Source organism: Psammomys obesus, unplaced genomic scaffold, assembly GCF_907164565.1.
Source record: "Psammomys obesus unplaced genomic scaffold, mPsaObe1.curated_primary_1811, whole genome shotgun sequence".
NCBI lineage: Eukaryota > Metazoa > Chordata > Mammalia > Rodentia > Muridae > Psammomys > Psammomys obesus.
Genome location: NW_026596091.1, coordinates 9052661 through 9074057, shown reverse-complemented (window position 1 = coordinate 9074057; position 21397 = coordinate 9052661). Strand labels below are relative to the sequence as shown.

General features: G+C 37.9%; 1 long non-coding RNA gene across 3 annotated transcripts in view; it reads left to right on the top strand.

Moving 5' to 3' along the window:
- The window catches only part of LOC129691762 (uncharacterized), a 65854-nt gene that overhangs the window by 23000 nt on the left and 21457 nt on the right, over window positions 1-21397 (top strand). For all 3 annotated transcript variants that reach the window (XR_008722548.1, XR_008722549.1, XR_008722547.1), the window contains exons 6-8: window positions 6029-6124; window positions 11586-11791; window positions 18398-18482. This is a non-coding gene — a long non-coding RNA (uncharacterized LOC129691762). The remainder of the gene's footprint in view (window positions 1-6028; window positions 6125-11585; window positions 11792-18397; window positions 18483-21397) is intronic.

The following is a 21397-nucleotide window of genomic DNA, read 5'->3' as shown; positions in this document are numbered from 1 at the left end:
TTTTGATCAGTCTCTCTTGTCACTTCTTTAGTTCTCATCTTACAAAATGTTCTTTTTTTAAAAAATTCTTTATTAATTACATTTTATTCACTTTGTATCCACTCTGTGGTTCCTTCCCTCCTCCCAGCCCAATCCTTCCCTTCCTCCACCCTCTGCATGCATGCCCCTCCTCAAGTCCACTGATAGGGGAGGTCTTCTTTTCCTTCCTTCTCACCCTAGTCAATTAGGTCTCATCAGGAGTGGCTGCATTGTCTTCTTCTGTGGCCTAGCAAGTCTGCTCCTTCCTCAGGGGGAGGTGATCAAAGAGCAGGCCAGTCAGTTCATGTCAGAGACAGTCCCTGTTCCCATTACTAGGGAACTCTTTTGGACACTGAGTTGCCATGGGCTACATCTGTGCAGGGGTCTTAGGTTATCTCTATGCATAGTCCTTGGAGTATCAGTCTCAAGAAAGACCCCTCTGCTCAGATTTTTTGGTTCTGTTGCTCTCCTTGTGGAGTTCCTGTCCTCTCCAGAGCTTACTGTAAAGACAGTTTTCCAAGCAAATGGACCCAGCAAGCAAGCAGGAGTAGCTATTCTAATATCTAATAAGATAGATTTTTCAACCAAAATTAATCAAAAGAGATAGAGAAGGACACTTCATACTCATCAAGGGAAAAATCCACCAGGAAGATATCACAATTCTGAACATCTGTGCCCCAAATGCAAGGCCACCCACATTTGTAAAAGAAACTTTAATAAAACTTAAACCACACATAGACCCCCACACATTAATAGTGGGAGACTTCAACACCCCACTATCAACCAAGGACCGTTCAACAAAACAGAAATTAAACAAAGAAACAATAACTCTGATAGAGGTTATGAATCAAATGGACCTCAGGGACATCTACAGAACCTTTCACCCAAACACAAAAGAATTTACAAAATGTTCTTAAGGTTTCCTGCTGCCTCAGAGAAATTAAAATAACATATCCTCTAGATGTATTCAAATCTCTAGCCCCGATGTCTTATCGCCAATGGTTCAGAATCTCCATGTCTGAAGCAGCTCCAATAACTTGAGAGTTCAAACAGAATGCTTGCCAGGTGATTCCCAATTCTGCATATTGAGGAAGACTGGGAAAGAAAATTTAATTTGCTTATAGAGTATTGAAGACTCCTTATACTGCAGTTTGTGATCTTTTTTAATGGGTACATCTTTCTGTCTCTCCTCCTTAGACAAATAGAGTCACCTAGTCATCTAGGAGAGTCCAGCCCACTCCATCTCTGTTCCTCCCTTGGAAAGCCCTCTTCTCTACCTGTCTTTCATTACAAAGTCCTAAACGTAATGTCAATTCTTACACATGTATGTTTTCCACAGTGGGCTACTTTTATAGGTATCTCTTTTCTCGTATGTGTGGCATTCAGGGCATCACTTTCTTACTTGTGATTCATATATGATTCTTCTCTATGTCCCTCACATTGTCTTATACAAGCAACACTCCACAAACATGGTTGAATGAGAAAAGGAATGATGAAATCAACAGCAAGCCAAAGCCTCCACATTAACTTCACATCAGAGAGACTATGCTGCTCTAGGTTCTAATTGCATGTTCCTTCTTTTGGGGAATACAACAAAAGCTAATGCTTTGCATCGAGTGTATTAACTGCATATTTACACCACGGATGTACAGTGCTTGAGAAAGCCAATTGACACCAAAGATAGAGTTTTTAGATATTATTTGAAGTTTATGTTATAAAAAAGTATTGGCACCCACTTGTCATTCTATCTTGTTAAAGACTTAGTTTGCCTAACTTTTAAAAAGTACTTCAGTTTTCTTCACAGAAAATTATTTTAATGTTCAGAATAATTAATCAGTAGTTATAAGCTAACACCTTACTAAGCTCATTAGAATAAACCACACAGGCACAGACTCTTTTAAACATTTTTAATTCTTGTGATGTGTTCTTAGAACATAGAGCTAAGATATAAGATTTGTGTTGACATAAGAACTTGGCAATGTATTTATAAAACACTTGAGGTCTTATTCATGTGACTAAAAATAATACTTTTTGAGTATAAAAAATAAAAAACTATTGACCCATGTTTGTAAGATTGTCTTTAAAAAAAAAAAAAAGCACTGTTTTTTCATTTGAGGAGAATGAAGTTCATGAGTCAGCCATTTTCCAATAAGATTCCAAAGCACATTTCATCATCTGTTTCCTCTCTTATTTTGAAGGTCGGGTGCTGGATAAGTCACCTTGGAGAAATGGAAGCAATTTATTAATTTGTCATTTGCAGGGAATGAAATTGTGTGGAAGAATAGAGCAAAGTACTAGACACATTTTCTATTCTTTAAAGCTAGTGATATCTTTGGCCACATTAGTGTCCTGTAGGTCGGTGGGGAGGAGCAGGTGTGAGCTTCCAAAGTGTCTTTACAAGGGTCTCAGTGGGGCTTCCCTCCCTCGCCTCTGCAGGAGACAGCTCATCGGTTTAATCCTTATGTTTTAGTCAACCTTTCTTATTATGCAGACAGGGCTCTGAGGCTCAGCTGGATTTTGACTCTGGGAATGAATTGATGGGGCTCTTTGATCTTAGCTGTGTATCGCATCTGTTTTATCTTTCTTCTTAATGCAGTCTTCCAAACTCTAATTCTAGCTGGTATTCCTTGAATAAATCCATAATTATGCAAACAAACAAAGAAACAAACAAATACTGCCATTTAAAACTCAGATTAAAACCTTATTTCCCTCCATTGTGGCATGGTGAGCATTCTTGTAAAAAAAAAAGAGAGAGAGAGAGAGAAAAAGAGAGAGAGAGAGAAAGAAAGAAAGAGAAAAGAGAGAGAGAAAGGAAGAAAGAAAAAAGAAAGAAAGAAAGAAAGAAAGGAAAGAAAGAAAGAAAGAAAAGAAAAAAGAAAGAAAGAAAGAAAAAAGAAAAGTTTAATAGTCTGGACAAGACTACTAGATTTGTGAATATTTCGGTACCAACTGATATGAATGTATCCAGTGGAGTAGGATCCCATGGAAAAAAAATGACAATCATCAGTCTTGGCAATTTTGTAAGTCGGTATAAGAGCATTAAATCTTATTAATAAACCACACTGTAGGAAAAAACAGAACCACAGAACCTACTTAGAAATTCTAACCAAAAAATATGAAGATCAAAAGATACTTTTCCTTTTTATGAGAATAAGAAAATCTGGCTTGCAGAGAAGATTAACTGAATCAAAATAAATGATACAAAGAGTCAGTTTCAGGATTTCTGAAATATTATTTTTCAAAATAAGATCTTTAAAATGAAATAGGTATGTTCTGGAATGAAGTTGGAGTAGAAACAGATAGAGAAATGTTGAGAAAATAATATAGGTTTTATTTATTTATGGTGTGGTTTGGTTTTTGTGTTTGTTTGTTTGTTGCCATACCCCTGAAAGCACACAGAGTGTGCTTAACTAGCTTAACTAGCTAGCTTAACTAGCTAGTTAAACTCTAAGTTGTCAAGTTTTGATGTGACTTTGATATTAATCTAGGCTTTTAGAGACTTGTATTATTTTTACTTTTGATTCTCATGGATCTTTATTTTTCTTTAAGTATACTGTGATCTTGTGATGATAATGTAATGTCAAACCTGTCAGAATAATTCCAGCCTAGCAAGGAATTGATGTCTCCTAAAAGCCAGAGGCTTTTGAGAGTTATGCAAATGTCTCTCAGAGAGGAAGATGGTGATATGGCCGCCGCTCTGTCTGCTCTGTTTAATGCAGACTTTATCCCAACATATGTGGACTAATCTTACTAATAACTCTTAGTGGATTGTCAGAATGTACATTATTCTTAGGTACACTAAAAGATAAAACAAAACTTACCAAGAATTCGGTTCATCGTCATGATTGCATATTGCTTCTATAGCACTCTCAACTGTGGTCCACACTCAAGGTCCTGTGAAATCTCCAACTCAGAACTCAGATTTTGAAGGCTAAATTTAGTTCTTTGAGGGAATCTTAGAATAACTCTGCAGGAAGGAGGTGTGGAAGGTCTTTCTGTAGGCAGAACTACTCAGAGACACATAGAAGATAGCTTCACTCTTATTATCTACTAGGTCTGGCTTGCTACCAACTGGAATACAGTTTTAGTTATTTAGCCAATTAAATGTTTCCACTGGAGAGAATAGACATAGCACCCAGTCAAGTATAGCTCTGTGGTTTCAGTGTTTCAATCAGTTTCCTTCACCTTTGCTTGCTTGGTTTCATAACCCACACACTTGATTTCTGTGCTTTTCTAATGGTGAAACAAAATGCCCATACTGGAGTCTATATCGAGTCTAGAAAGAATCTCAGCTGTTCAAACTTCTTAAAGGCTTTTTTTTGGCCTTTCCCATCAAGACAGATGAAAATCCCTGGTTTTTGTGTCATGCTTCCTTGTGATACATACATGGAAGTATGTTGGAATGATGGCCATTTGGACTATTGATGTAGTACTAAGGGGAATGTAGCTTTCTACCATAGAATATGTATCAAAAATGATACTAGACCCATGTGCTTATCAATTTGACCTATTTAATTTTCTTACCTGCTTTACTATTAGTTTCTAGTAGTAACTGAGCAGTGAAATTGACCTCTGTCACTCTAAGTCTCCAGATTTCAGCATATAGCTCCAGAAAAGGTGCTAGAGAAAACATTTGTATTGAATTTATTGATGGGAAATGGTTTCTCTGAAGGACTCACACTAGGATGCCCTTGCATCGATTTTCCCTGGTTGTTCCTTTTGGTCTGTGGCTATCACACTGTAGCATCACTCCCTCCTTGAAACCCTTTTGTACTCATGAATTTTCAGAGGACCAGGTTCAGGTGCCAGAGTTAGCCAAGTGATTGTCATTTTCAAGACCCAAAAGCATGGATCGCCAGTTAAAACATCTTGGTGAGTCTTGGAAGATGACTCAGTTTGTAAACTCACTCTCAACACAGCCATGAGGGCTGGAATTCAGATCCCAGCACCCACACACATGTCCGCTGGGTGTGAAGGCCTACCCATATTCCTGTATACATAGAGTTCATATCCCAGCACTCACTCTGATGGTGCCAGTGTTCCCAGTGCACAGAAGGCAGAGACAGGGGAATGCCCAAAGCAGACTCGCTGAATAAGCCAGCTGACATGTTGAGCTCTAGATTCAAAAAATCGATCCTCCCTCAATATATGAGGTAGAGAAAACAAGCAAGGGCCCTGACCTCAATCTGTCCTCTATACACATGCAACACCTGCCCCCACACACGTGAACATCACACACACACACACACACACACACACACACACACAAATAGAAGCGCTGAAATCCACTAAACAATTTAAACTAAGACAAAGATTATAAATAATAACATGCACTGAAGCTAAGTATTGCTTCATGGATATAATTTTCTACAAATATATTTTGAGTCTGTGATATTCTTTGCTATGTTATAAATATTTTCCTATGGATTTCAATGGAAGAAATCCTGGAAAGGGAAACAAAATCAAAACGTGGAGCCACACTGTATATCCTCTTGTAAGATTTTTCCTGAATGGCAGACAAGATCTACTACCACACAGACACCAACCCCAGCACCACCAGAGACCCCCCACTCCTACATCTACCACCATTCTCCTTTTAAAACAATTCTCCTCCCTCAAACCAAGGGAATTAGCTCTTGGCAAAAATAAATAATCATGGAAACTTAGCAAGTGCTTCCAAAATTATTGCAAGTTATATCTGTTTACAGTGGTCTTACTGTAAACCATTTAGTTTTAGGTAGCTATAAAAGGAAAAGACATGAATATTTAGTTGCACAAGAGAAACATAATGATCACAGTGAAAGAATTGTGTTAATACATTATTTTGCTATTGGGCCAAATATGATGACTATAAACTCTTACTCCATACCAGAGTTTACAAGAAAGAAAATAGATCTAGGTAGGTTAAAAGAAAATGTGTCTTTACTGGTAAAAATGCTTTGCAGATATGACCCTTCTTTTCATTGGGAATTATATAACCATTTATTTTTCTTTTCTTTGCATCTGCCAGGAGTTAACGAACAAGGAGTAAACTCAAAATTGTGCTTTTATTGCACATTTGCATTGAATCTTAGGACAGAAAATGGCTTACATTCTGCTCAGCAAGGTAAGTGAGAATGGAGAGAAAGAATATTCTTTGGTCCTGCATGATATTCATGTTTGTTACCAGGCATGACATTCTTACTCTACTGTCCATGATCAATTATAGCTGTGATATCCATGGCGACCAGCAAGAATATCTGTTGTCATCCAAGAGCTTGGTAGAAATATTGAATGTCAAACTCCATCCATAACTACTGAATTAAGATTCACATTTACCAATAGTCACCGTATTTTCCATTATCATTTAAATTTGAGAAGAACAGGTAAATGGTATATGTACTGCCAGTGGACATATGGAACTGTGTCCATTTCTTGGATGAAGTTTTCTCCTGCATGAAAAACGGAAAGCAATAGTAGTTTTTATGCCCTATAACTGGTACTAATTACCCAGTGCTGCTGAGAATGAACTGGGAGGATTTTGATTATGACACTGTCGCTGATGAGACTACCCATTAGTTGTCAAATACCTTCAGGTATTGACCTAAAGTTAATTTAGCCTATAAGCAATAGAGCAGTCGCCTTTCTCATTTAAGTTCCGTAGACGTTTTCACAGTGAGACAGTTGAAGCAGTTGCCTACCCAAGGCCATAGATCCTTACCAGTGCAGGCGTTCCTGTGCCTAGCACCAGCTATGCCCAAGACAGTTTATTGATAGTTGCATTTTTAAAATTTAAGAAACTTTTTTTATTTGAATGGGGAAAATGTGACCCTTGATATATTCTTAGGTGAGTACTAGGAAACCTTAAGATATTTGCAGTAAGCATTACATTGTCAGATTTTCATATGTGAGAAGCCAAGGGATGCCTTGGGTTTTAAGCACATGTCAACCTTTGACGTATCAGTTCACACTTTATTGCATACCAAGAACATGTGATATGTGGCTTCATTTGCCCCACCAGAAGCCCTCAACTCTGTATTCTTCTGGCATCTAGACATCTTGATGTCTATCCCTGACAACATGAGAAGGCAGCTCCTTACTTGATTTGACTCTACAGCTGGAGAGAATTTAGGACTATAATTTGAATCTCTCACTCTGAATTAAATCGTGTCTAAGGAAGGCATTCTTGGAGAGAGGAGATGATGCGGACATGTAAATATTTTGACATTTAATAGATGAATAAAACCAACTCACAGAAAAAATGGTATAGAAAGTAGCATAGAAATGGGGTTTGGAAGCAAAAAGCAGTGAAGGTTAGTTATGGCACAAGTGGACATAAAGGGCTCTATGCCCTGCTCTTCATCCAGACACACAAAAACTGTCACTACCATTCAAAGCTATGAAAAAATGAAAATATCCAGAACTATTTATACAAAAATTAAAATTAATTACCCATTCAAGCAAGAACAATGGCCTTTCTTTACAATTATTATATATGTTAGTATTTTAAAGCTACACGTATATGTGTATGTGACTATATCACAAAGTGTGTACATGTATATATCTATATATATATGTATATGTTTATATCTGTATCTATACCTCTGTCTATGTCTGTATCTGTATCTATATTTATCTATCTATCTCTGTACAAAATAAATTTGTACAGCCGCAAAGTAATATACTATGAAAAATAATTCTTTCTATTCCAAGACCTTTCTCTACTCTGGCATCCATCATGAGCAATTCCTAGCATAATTTTCATAGATAGTCTCTCAATATATAAATTAGACACAATACTCTTATCATACAATAGGATGATATACAACACACATGATTCTATGCTTTTCCTTGCTTTAAAATGCATCATAGAAACATTTTCATCTCAGAATTTCTTCATTTAATTTAGTAACCTTATGACATCCTTAGAGTACACTTCTTCCTCTTGCAAATACAGCTACACCTAGGTTCTTTCCATGTGTATTCAATCATATGTAGAAACGTCTCATGTATTATATATACATATGCCATACATACATACATACATACACAGGCTGTGTCTCTACGTGTGTGTGCTCCCAGATTTTCACTGTAAAAGTCTTCATTTGTTCTGACCGAAATGAGTTAAACAACAGCAAATTACTAACCAATTAGCCCAGAAGGCAGAGCAATAATAATTGGCAACATCATTTACTATGTGTTACCTTGTAATTACACCTTTAATTCTTATTCGTCGTTGAGGAAGATATTACCACTTGTATCAATGTTGTTATTAATCAATGGAGAAAGGCTGGCTTTGAGTCCACTCATGAAGCTTAACCCTGGACCCTTTGCTGATCTTCAAAAGCTGTGCTGATTCCTGGTGACTCTGTTGTTGCCGTGTTAATGACGGGATGGGTACTGCACATCCATTGTGTGCTAAGCAACTGGCACGCACTGTGCAGCCTTTGTCAATGTGCTACACTATGTTATTGTCACCTGACGGTCCTAATGAGGTTTAGTAACCTTCCCAACCTCTCAGAGGTAAGAAGTTAAGACCTAAGAATGGAAAGGAGATAGACCTCAGACCTCCGAGACTAAGACAAGCAGACGAGAAAGTTCCAGGCATTCACTTATATACTTGATGTTCTGGAAGACAGAAATACACACACACACACACACACACACACACACACACACACAATAGAAATATGATTTATGTGTGTGTGATATAATTAAACATATTCAAGCCATCAGGGAGCTAAGTAGAAATAGCTGTCCCAAGAGCCAATGGGAGAAGGTGCAGGGCATACCAGAAAGAACATGCACAGTAGAGTCAGGCTTAGTGACCTGCATAGACCCCCAGGGGATCTGATCCCAAGAGAGTATTTTCAAATGGAGAGTGACTCATTGACACTCATTCTGACTGCTTCAACCTCTCAAAAAATTCCCACGCACATGTGTCATGTTTATATAACAACAGCCGCCTATTGTCATGAGAGGTCCTGGATGGCTCTGCTCTGAGTTGGACTCTGTGGCCATGGAGAGCAGAAATCAGCAAGGGTCAAACTAGGTGATGTGAATGCCAACCCAAGCAGGAGCATGTGGCTTCTCTGGGCCATTCTCTCCGTCATGTCCATGGTCTAAATGTCAGGTATCAGGAAATGCTCTACATGGATAAAGACAGCCATGGTGAATTCACCTTTACAGCCCTTTTAATGGGACCTGTGTATTTGACAACATGTTGTCTAGGTCAAGTCCTAATTTGTGACTGAAATTTTGTGTATTTTGGAGCTATTATTAGTATTTTTACTGTAGATTTTGTTGTTGTTGTTGTTCTGCAAGTCTTGCAATCTTGGTCATAGCTACACATGGTGTTTTGAGTTGAAAGTACCACATTTTTGTTGTTCCAAAACACCTCATTGAACTTCATAGAGATTGGGTAATGATTGTTAGAAAGCCATAAAATTCATAAGAATTATTTATATGATAATTATAGTAAGAGTAATAATGAAGCTATAAAATGAAGTTTAGGACATGTGCAACAGATTTTACATGTGTTATGTATGCTAACACCAAAGTCCTACCATATAGTCCACCTGATTACCGTCTTTTATTCTGCCGTTGAAGATGAGAAGTTACCATGGTGAAAGGGGCAGTCCTTTCTCATATTCCGTAACAAGCTTGGTGCTCCACAACTACCAGTTTTGTGCTTGTGAATTCAATCGCCCACAGGTTGAAAGATTCAGGAAAATAAAAACAGTGATATCAGAATTAGAAACACACAGATATTTTGTGTTACATCTACAGTGCATTAATTAGTATAATTAAGTATAATTCAGAGAATAGGGAAGAGAGTTGCATGGGGTATTTGTAAACATGGACTTGACCAATGTGACTCTCTGGGTCTCCCTCCCCTACACCGTGAATGATGAGGAATGGCTGAGGAAGGCTGTAACTCCCATTAGGCATTGCTCCTTCTAGACTATTCAGTAAGCATTATCATAAGAACTTGGTTTTCATCCTAAAAAGTCAGTTTTCTCAGTCTTCCTTATAATCACATCATGAGTACCTATGAGCAAATGCCAAAATTTATTTATTAATTTATTTCTTTGGAGACATAAAATTCATTCAATTTCATATAGGTTCTACAGAGATGAAAATTTTTATGTATAGCATATTTTATTCTCTTTGAATTTTCTAAGAGAAAAATTGCATTCTCAGGCTGAGTCAAGATCTTTTAGAGAAATTGTAACTTCCTGAGATGAAATCATTTCATGGGAGAATTGTTGAAACACTTGGCTTTTCTTTTGAAAATGCCTATTTTAACTCCCCCTTTTTTGGAATTGTCTTTTCATCATTTAAAAAATATATCTTTAAAACATCTTTAAATAAATATAAATTAAAAAAATAAATCAATGCATGTTCATCAATACTGGGCCTCAGGAGTGAGTTCCTGCATGATTCAGATGATGTGTGTAGGCTAAGTAGCCACTCTTCATCAGCATATGTGACTCGATTGACTACTACGGGGTAGACCTGGAGCAGCTGCCAGAGCTGTCATAGTGAACACCGTAAGAAGGGCCACTTGGAAACAAAGCATATGGAAAATGACTATCAAAGCTTCTTGCCTTGAAACTGAGCTATGGCAGACAAACTTCCATCCTCTGACTTTTCCTGCATCTTTGTTCTTTCTCTTTTTATGATTCATTTTTTTAAATGCCACCCTCAAGTGATCAAGGCTAAAGATTATATTACTCTCAAGAAGAAACCTAGATCAACATAGACATGAATATATAAATAAATTCCAAACATTTCCTATGTAATTCTGATGGGATTTTAGCATCCCCCAACAAACACCACCCCATATGATATATCCTCCTATTTCCATTGGATAGCTTTAAGTTATATTAAAATAGACGTGCTTATTTTCTTAGGTTTTTAGTCTAATAAACCAAATGTGGAGGCTTTGAACCCTGTTGTGGTGACGTCCTCACATGCAAAAAGAATGAGCGGAGATAATTTCCTGTGAGAGCGCAGCTTACACAGGCTGATCTGAGGCTACCCTGATATGAAGCCAGATTCCCCAGGTGACGCTGCTCCTAGACACAATGCTGCTAAGGCAGAATGGGATGGAAAAGGAGACCAGAAGGGCATCTGAAAAAGGAAACTGATGGGTGCTTTTTAATCTATCTAAATGTGGATCATCCTGTAGCTTTAGCATTGGAGCTGAGGTTCTTCCTCTCTTGTAACTTTGCACTCAGCCTGTTGTCTGAACTCGAAACCCTCAGAACTGCGTGTCTGAGATCTGAATGTGTTCTTGGTCTCAAATCAATCTTGTCAGTCCTCGGAAAGCAATGCAAGATAATAAGTCGTATTCACCTGATTGCTTTCCTGCGCAGAGACAGCTAGTGACGCGTGTCTCCCTGATAACCAGGAGTTTCAGATCTGAGGCAGGGATAAAGGGAAGCTCGGGAGCTGGCTGAATCTAAATTTGACAGTCGACGGCCAAGGGAAGGGTCAGCAGGGATAGAATCTGTGAGAAGGGAACAAAATTTATCTGCCCTGCTTGCAATGATTAGATGTCTCTTTGTCTGGCTTCCTTACAGCGGGTGACTGATTGTCCCTGCCAGCTGGCTAATATCATAATTAACAAAGTTGCTCCCACATCTGCAAAGTTTAATCGAAAAATTTACCAGTGGTATGATGGCATTGTCACCAAGATCACAAGGGACTCGGAGTCAGCTTCTGCTCCAGGTGGAACGGCAGGGCTGTGTGGCCGAGAGGAGAAAGTGGGGTACTTGTTCAGCCAAAGGTATGTTTCCTTTCTACTTCTGCCTCCAGGGTGGTCTGGTTAAGATTTTTGTGTGGTAGTTCATTGGGTTCCTTCTTGTTTCATGACTGAAATGCTTTATCAAAAAATACATATGGGTTTTTCTTTTGGTCATTGATGTGACATTCTCTGAAAACTTTAAGATTTTATTTTTCAGAAATCTGAAAATTCAAAAATATCATTAAATAGCTTTTGATACCAAGGATGGATTGTAGAACAATATTTTGCCTTTCCTATCTAGCTATTTTTTTTAAAATCATTTTCAGAGTAACTACTTGGTAACAAATATCAATTGAATATTTGTATTGTGGAACGTTGTAGGTTTTTGCTTAACCATATAAGCAAAAAGCCGTTGTTTTACCTTCTTTTATGTGTCAGCCCAGTCAGAAGAGGGATGAAAGGGCACGCGCCGCGACAGCGTGTGTAGAGCCTTAGTTTGAAGAAGGGTTCCAGTTGGAGAGGGTGGGCTTTGCGCGTCACTCAGCACACAGAGTGAGTACCCTCTTCTGCTCTCAGAATGTCCCCTGACACATTGTGCCGCTCTCCCTCGTCAGTCTGGTCTGTGATTGTCCTACCTGTATTTTTTTTTTTTCTTCACTGTGATTTGCTTGGCTTGATTGAATATTCAAGCTCTGGGGTGTTTCTCGAATTATAGCCTTCACATATTGTTAATTAATGAGTGTGAATATTGATGAGGAGAGCCCTGTGTGCCTTTGTGAATATGCCTGTGCACTTTATCTGAGTACAAAGGAGGAAGGAAGGGTCTCAAGACTATGCAAAAGGCAAGTTTGGGTTATTTATGCTGTGTCACACCACCGCCATAATATGCTGGTGATTAATATGCAGTACTGTTGGGGACTACATTAAGGCTCCTTTACTTTCTCTTAATCCGGGCCATTTTATCGCCACAAAAACCAATGATTTGACTTTTGCTATCAGTATTGTCTTCTATCTTAAAAACAATCTTTAAATTCCACAACACTTTTTAAAAAGGGATGCGTAACATATGAGTTTTAAACATGCCCATTTCAACTTTTCATGATTTGATTCCTAGCTTTAGAGGGTGTTTCACTCTCAATATACTGATTTGAAACTTTGCTAATCAAATTTCATATTATCAAAATAAGAAATGAATCACCTAATGGAATTATGAGTTTTGAAGTACTTAGGTGTGCAGATAACTTTAGCCACTGTTTATCAAATTGTGGTATAAGTTGACGTAAACTTTCTCAAGACTTCACTAAAGGTTAATGAATCTGATCAGAAAAACTGAAAGTGAAGATTTTCATTGTTTTACTATATTCTGAGGGTCATTTTCATAGGATAATGTATCATAGTAGAGATCCTTTTATTCTTTAAATAAGAATCCTCTTCCTCTGTATTTGCCACATAACAGACAAGGCAGTCAATGTTACAGGCTGAGCTAGGGAATTTAAGTATTCTGTTCTTCTTCAAACAGGATTCACATGTACTTCCTCCAAATCTATAGTTTTGGTTCCCAATAAGCTTCATCAGCATAACCAAGTAGATGGTTAGCCCAGTCCGAGACAAAGTGGAAGTCCCTGTAGCCACACACTGCTGCTCTCACAAAACATTACTTTGTGTACTTGAGATCTGGTAGTGTAAGAATAGCTCTAATGAGTAAAGAATGTATCTACGGATTTCAAAGGGCTAGAGAAGTCAATCACAGCTGATAGCATGATTTGTCGCTGTTAAAAAATAAGATTATCTCTTAAGGTATGTAGAAAAGAACTTTTGTCAGAGTTCCAAGAGAATTTAATATTTTTAGTCGAATGTGGTAATGTAGAGAGATGATTGTGACACATGATGAATAAAATGTGTTCTTTTACATGGAAATATAATACATGTCCTGCAGTTGATTGTACCCATAGCAATTTTACTGAAGATTAAAGTTTGACTGACCTTTGGTAGGGTGATTAACCTTTCTAAAATTAAAAGCTGCATCTGAATTAGTCTGTCTAATTTAAATGCAAACATCAAGCAGGTCCCAGTCGTTAAAATAATAATAACAATAAAATCCCTGTATTTTAATTTTCTTTTTTGCATATCTCAATGATGTGCTGCCTGGAAAGGACCAGAGCCCTGGCGAGAACATTGCTCAAGCAGAAAAATCCAGAAATAATGAACACATAATGGGGAACTGTGGAGGGAGAGTCCCAAACAGTGTCTCTCTGCTACAAAACCTAAAAGCCTCCAGCACACCCAAGGCAGTGAGCATGAGGCCCAGGTCTGCACAACTGAAAATAAACGCTCTCCAGAGGGAAGCAATGTTCCGAATGACAGCAAGGTCTCTGCCCTAACGAGCAGCAATGAACACCGAATGCTATGCTAGCTTTAAGTTTATAGAAAGGTTCCTCAAAGCATAAGCCTTCTATCTCAGCCTCTCATTAAGCCCCCCTGAAAGTTGAGTTCTGATATCTGGAATTTCATTCCCATGGTCTCCTGTAGTCTATGGCTGCAGTCAGGATTTTTACTGGGCTCAAAAACATAGGAAAGAAAAACTCCATCTCTTTGGAATTTCATGAAGTGATTTTGTTTCATTTCCCTTTGGTAAACTTTCTGGACACTTTTGTGAAAAGTTTGCATATTCACATTGCTTCAAAAACTATTTTGCTTCTCCAGACTATATTAATTTTCTTATTACGAAGTCAGTGGATCTCTTTAGTAGTGGGTCCTTCTACATGGTGAATGTGTCCTCCTTTTATGTGTCTGTGAACTATTAAAATGGTAATAAAGGTTCTTTTCGTACCGTATGCAATTCATTTCTCTCTCTTTTCATCAAAGAATCCACTCTAAATGTGTGAAGGTAGAAAAGTCCAAGGCATTATAGTATAAAATTAAGAAGCCTGAGGTGCTATCATTTATTTTTGCACAAGCTTTTCATGTGTGCTCTTAATGTCCTTCTCAAAAATAGGCTTCTACAGTAGGCCTGTGAAGAAAGTCACAGAAGAAATACTTGTGACAGAGAAACTGAGACGAATCAACCGGCAGAACGACTCTGGCCTCCTCCAGAGACTTACAATACCTAAAAGCATAGATTAACATTATGTTTAACTAGAGTCTGTTTGCTGTATGGATAATTTCTTATTTTTAATCACTGAACAAAGACTCGCCATAAATTCCGGACAAATGTGTTGTTCTTTACTCTCTGATAAGATGCAGAATATCAGCCTAAGCCTTGGCACTCTGAACTGTCAAACTTTAAAAAAAATCATTCTTTCTATGCTAATATTTGTTTGCTCATTAAAATAATTCTTACTAAAACTAAAGCCCTCTGAAATTTAAGATCCTCCGAACATACACTACTCACTCTTCAGGCAGAATTACAAATCTTCTTCTCTGACTTTTCACAAGAATGAATAAATATAGATTTCTGTGAGACATTGTTGCAAGTATAACAACATTCTCTGTGTGTAAAATGCTAAGGTGCGAAGGTGCTAAGGTGCTGGCAGGATCATGTACCACACTGTCACTAATCATCAGGAGTCTTTTCTTACATAAGAGAATCAGAGCTGGGATGGTGAGATGTACATTTCTTAGAGCGGAAAAATGAATTAGTAGAAAAGGAAATGAAAGGGAAAATAGGTTCTATGTTGTTAAGTCTCAGCTCCAATCATTTATTTTGGTCCAGGGTGCTTTGAAGGTGTGTATATGTGTGTGTTGCCTTTGTTTTCTGACAGTCGGTTCCCTTCTAATCTAACTATTCCCTGACATTTTCCCTTGCGGTTGTGAAATAACGTCATTTGCCATTAAAAAGCCAAGATTAATCCATGTGATATTTATGGGCTACATATTTGAGTTGGGGGTCCTTCTGTTTAAAAACACAGACTTTTAAAAAGCAGCCATTGGTGGTATTTAATTAATTGCTTATTGTCCCTTGCTGTGTATTGTGGCAGCAACTTGAACTCACAAAAATCAAGAGTATGCCTCCCATGAATAGTTTTATTTCACCGAAGGAAAGAAAAACAGAGAGTGGCAGATATAAAGGGCTTTCAGGATTTTCTTTCCATAGCTAAAAAACAGTCACCTACAACTTTTTCTCTTCAACAGACACTCGAGTAAAAGTATTGGCTGATAGCAGTAACTATTTCTTGTAATCTGTGTGATAGAATCTAAAAGAAGAAAATACAGAAGAAATGATAAACACTCTAAAATTAACTTTCCAGAATAGTGAGAGCCATTAATTCCTTAATTCCAGTTTTCACATAATGTTGACCTAGTAAAGTCAGATGGGTGTGTGGCATAGTCAAATGACATAATCTGTGCAATTGTACTAAAATTATCACACTATTTAGTTTTCTAACAGACAGTAGGCACTTAAAAGTTTATCTTCAAGAGGTGGAAAGACAGCTCCACAGGCCTGAAAATCTAAGTTCCAGTCTCTAGAACCCACTGAAATAACTGACACATAGCACAAATATCTATGAACCCCAGAGCACCCCTACCTGGAGGAGGGAGAAAGAGACAAGGTGTATCTGGGCTAGCCTGGGGTCTGCAAAAGCAAACATGAAACACTGTCTCAAACAAAACAGAATGACTATCTGACACCCAATACCAGCTCCAAACATATGCACAATGACACCCTTTACACACACAACTTAAGCACATACAATACACACACACACACACACAATACAGACACAAACAAATGAAAAGCTGTCTTTAAAATATTTATGCTGATTTCTCTTTCATTTAAAGCTCCTAAGTAACGTTGTTTACCTAAGGAGTGTATCTGCCACATGCTCTTTACACCAGTTGGTGATTGTAGTCTGACAATCTGTTGATAAATGTGCCTTTCTATTTGATAGCTCCCATTACTGAAATTGTGTCCCAAAGATAGCATCTGTCACGTTTCTGGGTTGTAGGAAATTGTCCAGTTGTTTACGATAAATTTATCTAAAGGCTACACGGAAGAAAATATCATTTTGATAAACATTAAAAATAAAGAGCAAAAAATTGTACTAGAATCCTATAACACGAGAAAAGAGTGGCCTGCTCTTTAACAAGGCGGCTTTTCTTCTCATTTCCTAATTTATTATCAGAGGCAAAGAAGAAGAATTATTCTGAGTTAGACAAAAAGCAAACCTCCGTAAGATTAGCCCAGGGAGTTTTGGGCTTGGGTAGGCCCAGATAAAATTTTACTTAGTGACGTTTCCACCTTTAGAAGTTGCTTCTGTTGCCATATAAACTGTTGTAGGTTAGCCCAACGGAGAAGGAGACCTCCAGGTTCACCTTTGTATCTTCCTTTGGGATCTTAGGAAGTTCCTAATACATGGCAGGAACTAAGAAAATGTTAGGTAAGTTGTATAAAAAGGACCTCATACCATTCAAATAAAGCTAAGGGGACTGAAACCTACTTCATTAGGAAGAGTAGGTGTGCAAGAAGTACAACAGAGTCTGAGGAAGAAAGGACATTGGGAGAACAGTAGGAGGAATAGATGCAGGAGCCATGGTTGGTGTAGCAGATGGTTTTTAAAGTAAGCCACTCCTTAGCCACTTATTACTTATCAGAATCCAACTAATTTCTCTGAGCAGGTCAGAATAGTTCTTCAGAATTACCATTTTGGTTTATGCCTTTAAAGAGACAAAAACGAAAATCAGACAATTCATCATATCTATTTTGAAACTAAATTTAAAGCCTAAGTAAACGGCATTGCGTAGAATTAGGGACTAACTGAATAATATTGGCACGGAAGTGGGGTGGGGGATGCTACTGTGACTCAAGCTGGAAAAGGACACCTGGCAGAGAGGAGCTCAGTGTATGGTGAAATGAGTCACCAAGAGTCCTGCCTGGAGGTATGAGGCAAGATAGATTACCAAGTTTGAGCTCCCCCCCAACCCCAAGTTGTATGAATCCTTGAGGATTCATTAACCATTTGAGTCTTGCTTCATGGTGATTACACAGTTAGGCAGATAGGAATCAACTTCACTATATGGAAACATTGAGGAAAACATTTATGAAAAATATGATCTAATTTCTGAAAATACAGGCCAATTAAAGACTGAGATTTAATTTCAAAATTTTACTCTGTCTACATTATATATATATATATATATATATATATTAATGATGATTTTTCTCCCATCATTTTTCATCTTCATAAACAAAATGGTATTTTTTGCTTATTGACATATTACTGAAGAATCTAGCTTTTCCCCCAAAATTACACATTTTTTGCATAAATGTGCCTAATTACCTGAATTCAGTTTTGATTAGCAGTGTTAATTGATGCAGCTGTGGATGGGATCTGTTTACCTAAATTACCATGTGCAAACAGCAATATGTCTGGAAGTGAATATGCTAAAGTGAAAATACTAATTAGCTAAGACAGATTGTTATTCAAGTCACATTGTAGAGCTTTCTAATGAAAGCCCGGATATGTCAGGGTTTTATGATATTCAGACAGAACTGTCTATATTACATATGACTGCTAAATTTAATTCATAAGAACAGATGGGATGTCAGCCAGGCTTCTTCTGTCTTATCCCTTTATTAATGTGAATATTTTTCTCAACTGGAGATATATTCATATGTTTTTGTAAGAAACTCGTTCTATGTTTTGACAGCGTGCCCACCCTGCACACAGAGCCTCATCTATTTCTTGACCAATAAATTCACAGATGATATCCTCCTACTGTCCCACGGATGAAGGTAAGCTCACCATCTTGCAAGTTTAATCACACCATTCGGTTCATTTGACCTTAGCACAGAAGGCAGAGTTAAAGAGTTAAAGAGTTTACCCCATTTTATTTTTGTGCTTTCTCTTTGCATCCCAAATAAATAACAAGGATTCAGTCCTAGTATTCTCAAAAAATCCTTGACTGTCCGCTGGGTTGAAAGGCGAGTATTCCTTGTCTGTACACAGTCCCTGATGAGGAACGGTGATTCTTTTCCAGTGTCCGGTTCAAAATGTTACAGCCTTTGTGTGTGTGCCTTTGTTTCTCATTACCCTTGTTTACCCTTGTCCTAAAACATGACCTGCTTTGCTTGAGTTTTTCTCCAAAGAAAATATTCATATTTTTACTATCTGCTCCAGCCCTCAGCGCTCATTTAATGGCACTGTAGTTCTCAAGTATCCAAAGATTATTGTACCAACCCTACATGTCACAGTAAAGAATAAATGGACCATCTTCCCTCTCCCAAGAGTCTAAATGACTGTGCCTAATGCATGATGTCCCTTCTTCCCAAAGGCTGAAGAGATAAGGCCTCTTGACTCTACCTGAAGGGCTTAAGATCCCCTGTGAGATATTTTAAGAAGCCAAGAGCAAAATGGGGATAATTTTCATGCTGCAAATTTGAACATAATTATAGTTTGGCATATTTAATTTAGGTTTAAGTGAGAATTATAATTACCAAAATTTAATTATTTCAATTATGCTAATTTCTATCCCCAAAGTTTTGTGTAATTTGGGTTCTCTAAGATCGACTGAGACATAGCAAAATTACAATAGAGTTTAATAGGAAGAATAAAACATATGAAACAATGAATCTGTTCTAACCTCAGTTTTGCTATCAAAATGTAAATGTAATGCTAACTAGCCCAGGAAAACATGAAGTGCTTTCTAGGCTTAAATAAAAAGCATGCAGAGTGTGGGACAGACATTGTGTATGAAGCATTCCATTCTCTATCAATACCAATGCTAGCATATAATTGTTCTTTGACTGTTTACAATCTAGTTAATGCAGATAATCTCAGTAATTTTCCAAATGAAATTTACATGTGTCATAATGATGATCTTTTATTAGCATATTTGATGACTTCCCTTGCTTTTGATTATTCACTAACTATAATTCTTTCTAAGGTACCTTGAATAGATTTCTATATTTGAAGTTAAAAAAAAAAAGCCATGGAAAATTTTATTATTTACCAATGACTGAAAGCAACTTGCTGAATGTTGTATGGATGATCTGAGATAGTTCAGCACAATAGATTTAAAGTATGTGTGTGTGTCTGTGTGTGTGTGTGTGTGTGTGTGTGTGTGTGAGTGTGAGAGAGACAGTGTGTATATGTGTGTGAGTGTGTATGTGTGTCTATTCAAAAACACACCATATAAGCAAAAACTTTGGATGCTGTTTCTGGCCAACTAGTTCAGTTATCTGGGAGGGATTTTTTCCTTCTATATTTCTGGGTTTGCGAAAGAAACTGCTGGAAACCCCAAAACTCTATACAAGATGCAGCCATAGGAAGCAGCACCCCTAAACTCACAGCTCCCTGTTCTCTGCAGAGCCGTATCTGGGCTACTCCTTGCTGCCGCCCATGAGACTTCCTAATATTTCAGTGAAAACTGCTCTTTTCTTTTTCTGATTCCGTGTGCAGGCATGAGTGTGCTTTGTGTTTGACTCCGTGCCAGCACATGTAAGTGTTTCTGCAAGGGTACTTTAACAAGGGGAAAGGGGTCAGCGATGTCAAATGAGAGATGGGACTGTGGTATTTTATCAGACATTCCAGTAAACTGTCTTGGGGAAAATCACTTAACCTTGGTGTGAAAATTAGTTAATTTTAAGAATAAATACATCTATCTTTCTGACTTATTAAGGATTTATCACATGTGCCCAAGGTTCAACTGATCTCCAAATGAGGTGTATGCATCCTTTCTTTGAACTCTGACTGGCATGTGGGGAGGGAGGGGAGTTAAGGAGTGAAAGACTTAATCCTTTGAAGAAATTTTAATTTAGTGTTAATACTTCTAAATATTGCTAATGGATTCTAAGATTAATTCAGCTCTTACTACCTCACTTCTTATGGTTTCCTTCCCAAGGATAGATTGAAGGCTCCTGAGGGAAGTTGGCCGCATCACTGTCTCAGTAAGCCTTTCTCACACCCTCCACACAGTTTTATTTCTAAGAGGCAGTACACACACAGTAGGTGCTGTAAGTGCCCTTGGAGTAACTAGTGGTTACCAGATTAAGAATGATGACCATTGATCCTATTTGTAACCCTGAGGAAATACATTACAAGATCTCTATCCCTAACCTAGGGTCTACAACCTTCTGAAGACACTGGAAAACTTCTAAAGCTCAGGGTTCTTTGAGGAAGCTGTTGAGTCTTGACTACTTTGCAGTCTGTCCAAAGGAACTCCTGTGTGTCACAAGAGATGTGACTAATTTGAGCTGGTTCAGATAAGTGTGGCATCTGCTACCTTCGGTTAGCGCACATTTTAAATGAAAGGTTGTGACTACTGAACAGAGCTCTGTGCACAGGTAAATTCCAATTTAGGGTTTGCTAACCCACCTTCAAAACAGAGATAATAATAACTCTTTGTGCTGGTTGTGAATGATTTCTGCTTTAGCCTAGTATCATGAAGAAAGTGCTAACTGTAGCCACTATGTACAATTCAGTAACTCTGTATTAGGAACCAGAAGACATTAGGCTGGGGACATACTCTAGTCAGAAAAGCCTTCTAATGAAAGCACGAGGACTTGATTTTGCATCCCTAATACTCACACAGATCAGCCATGGTAGCACAAGTCAGTTATCCCAATGCTGGGAAGACAAAGACAGGCAGACTCCTGGAGCTCATTGGCCAGCAAGTCTAGCTAGACCGAGCTCTGAGTTCAGAGAGAAA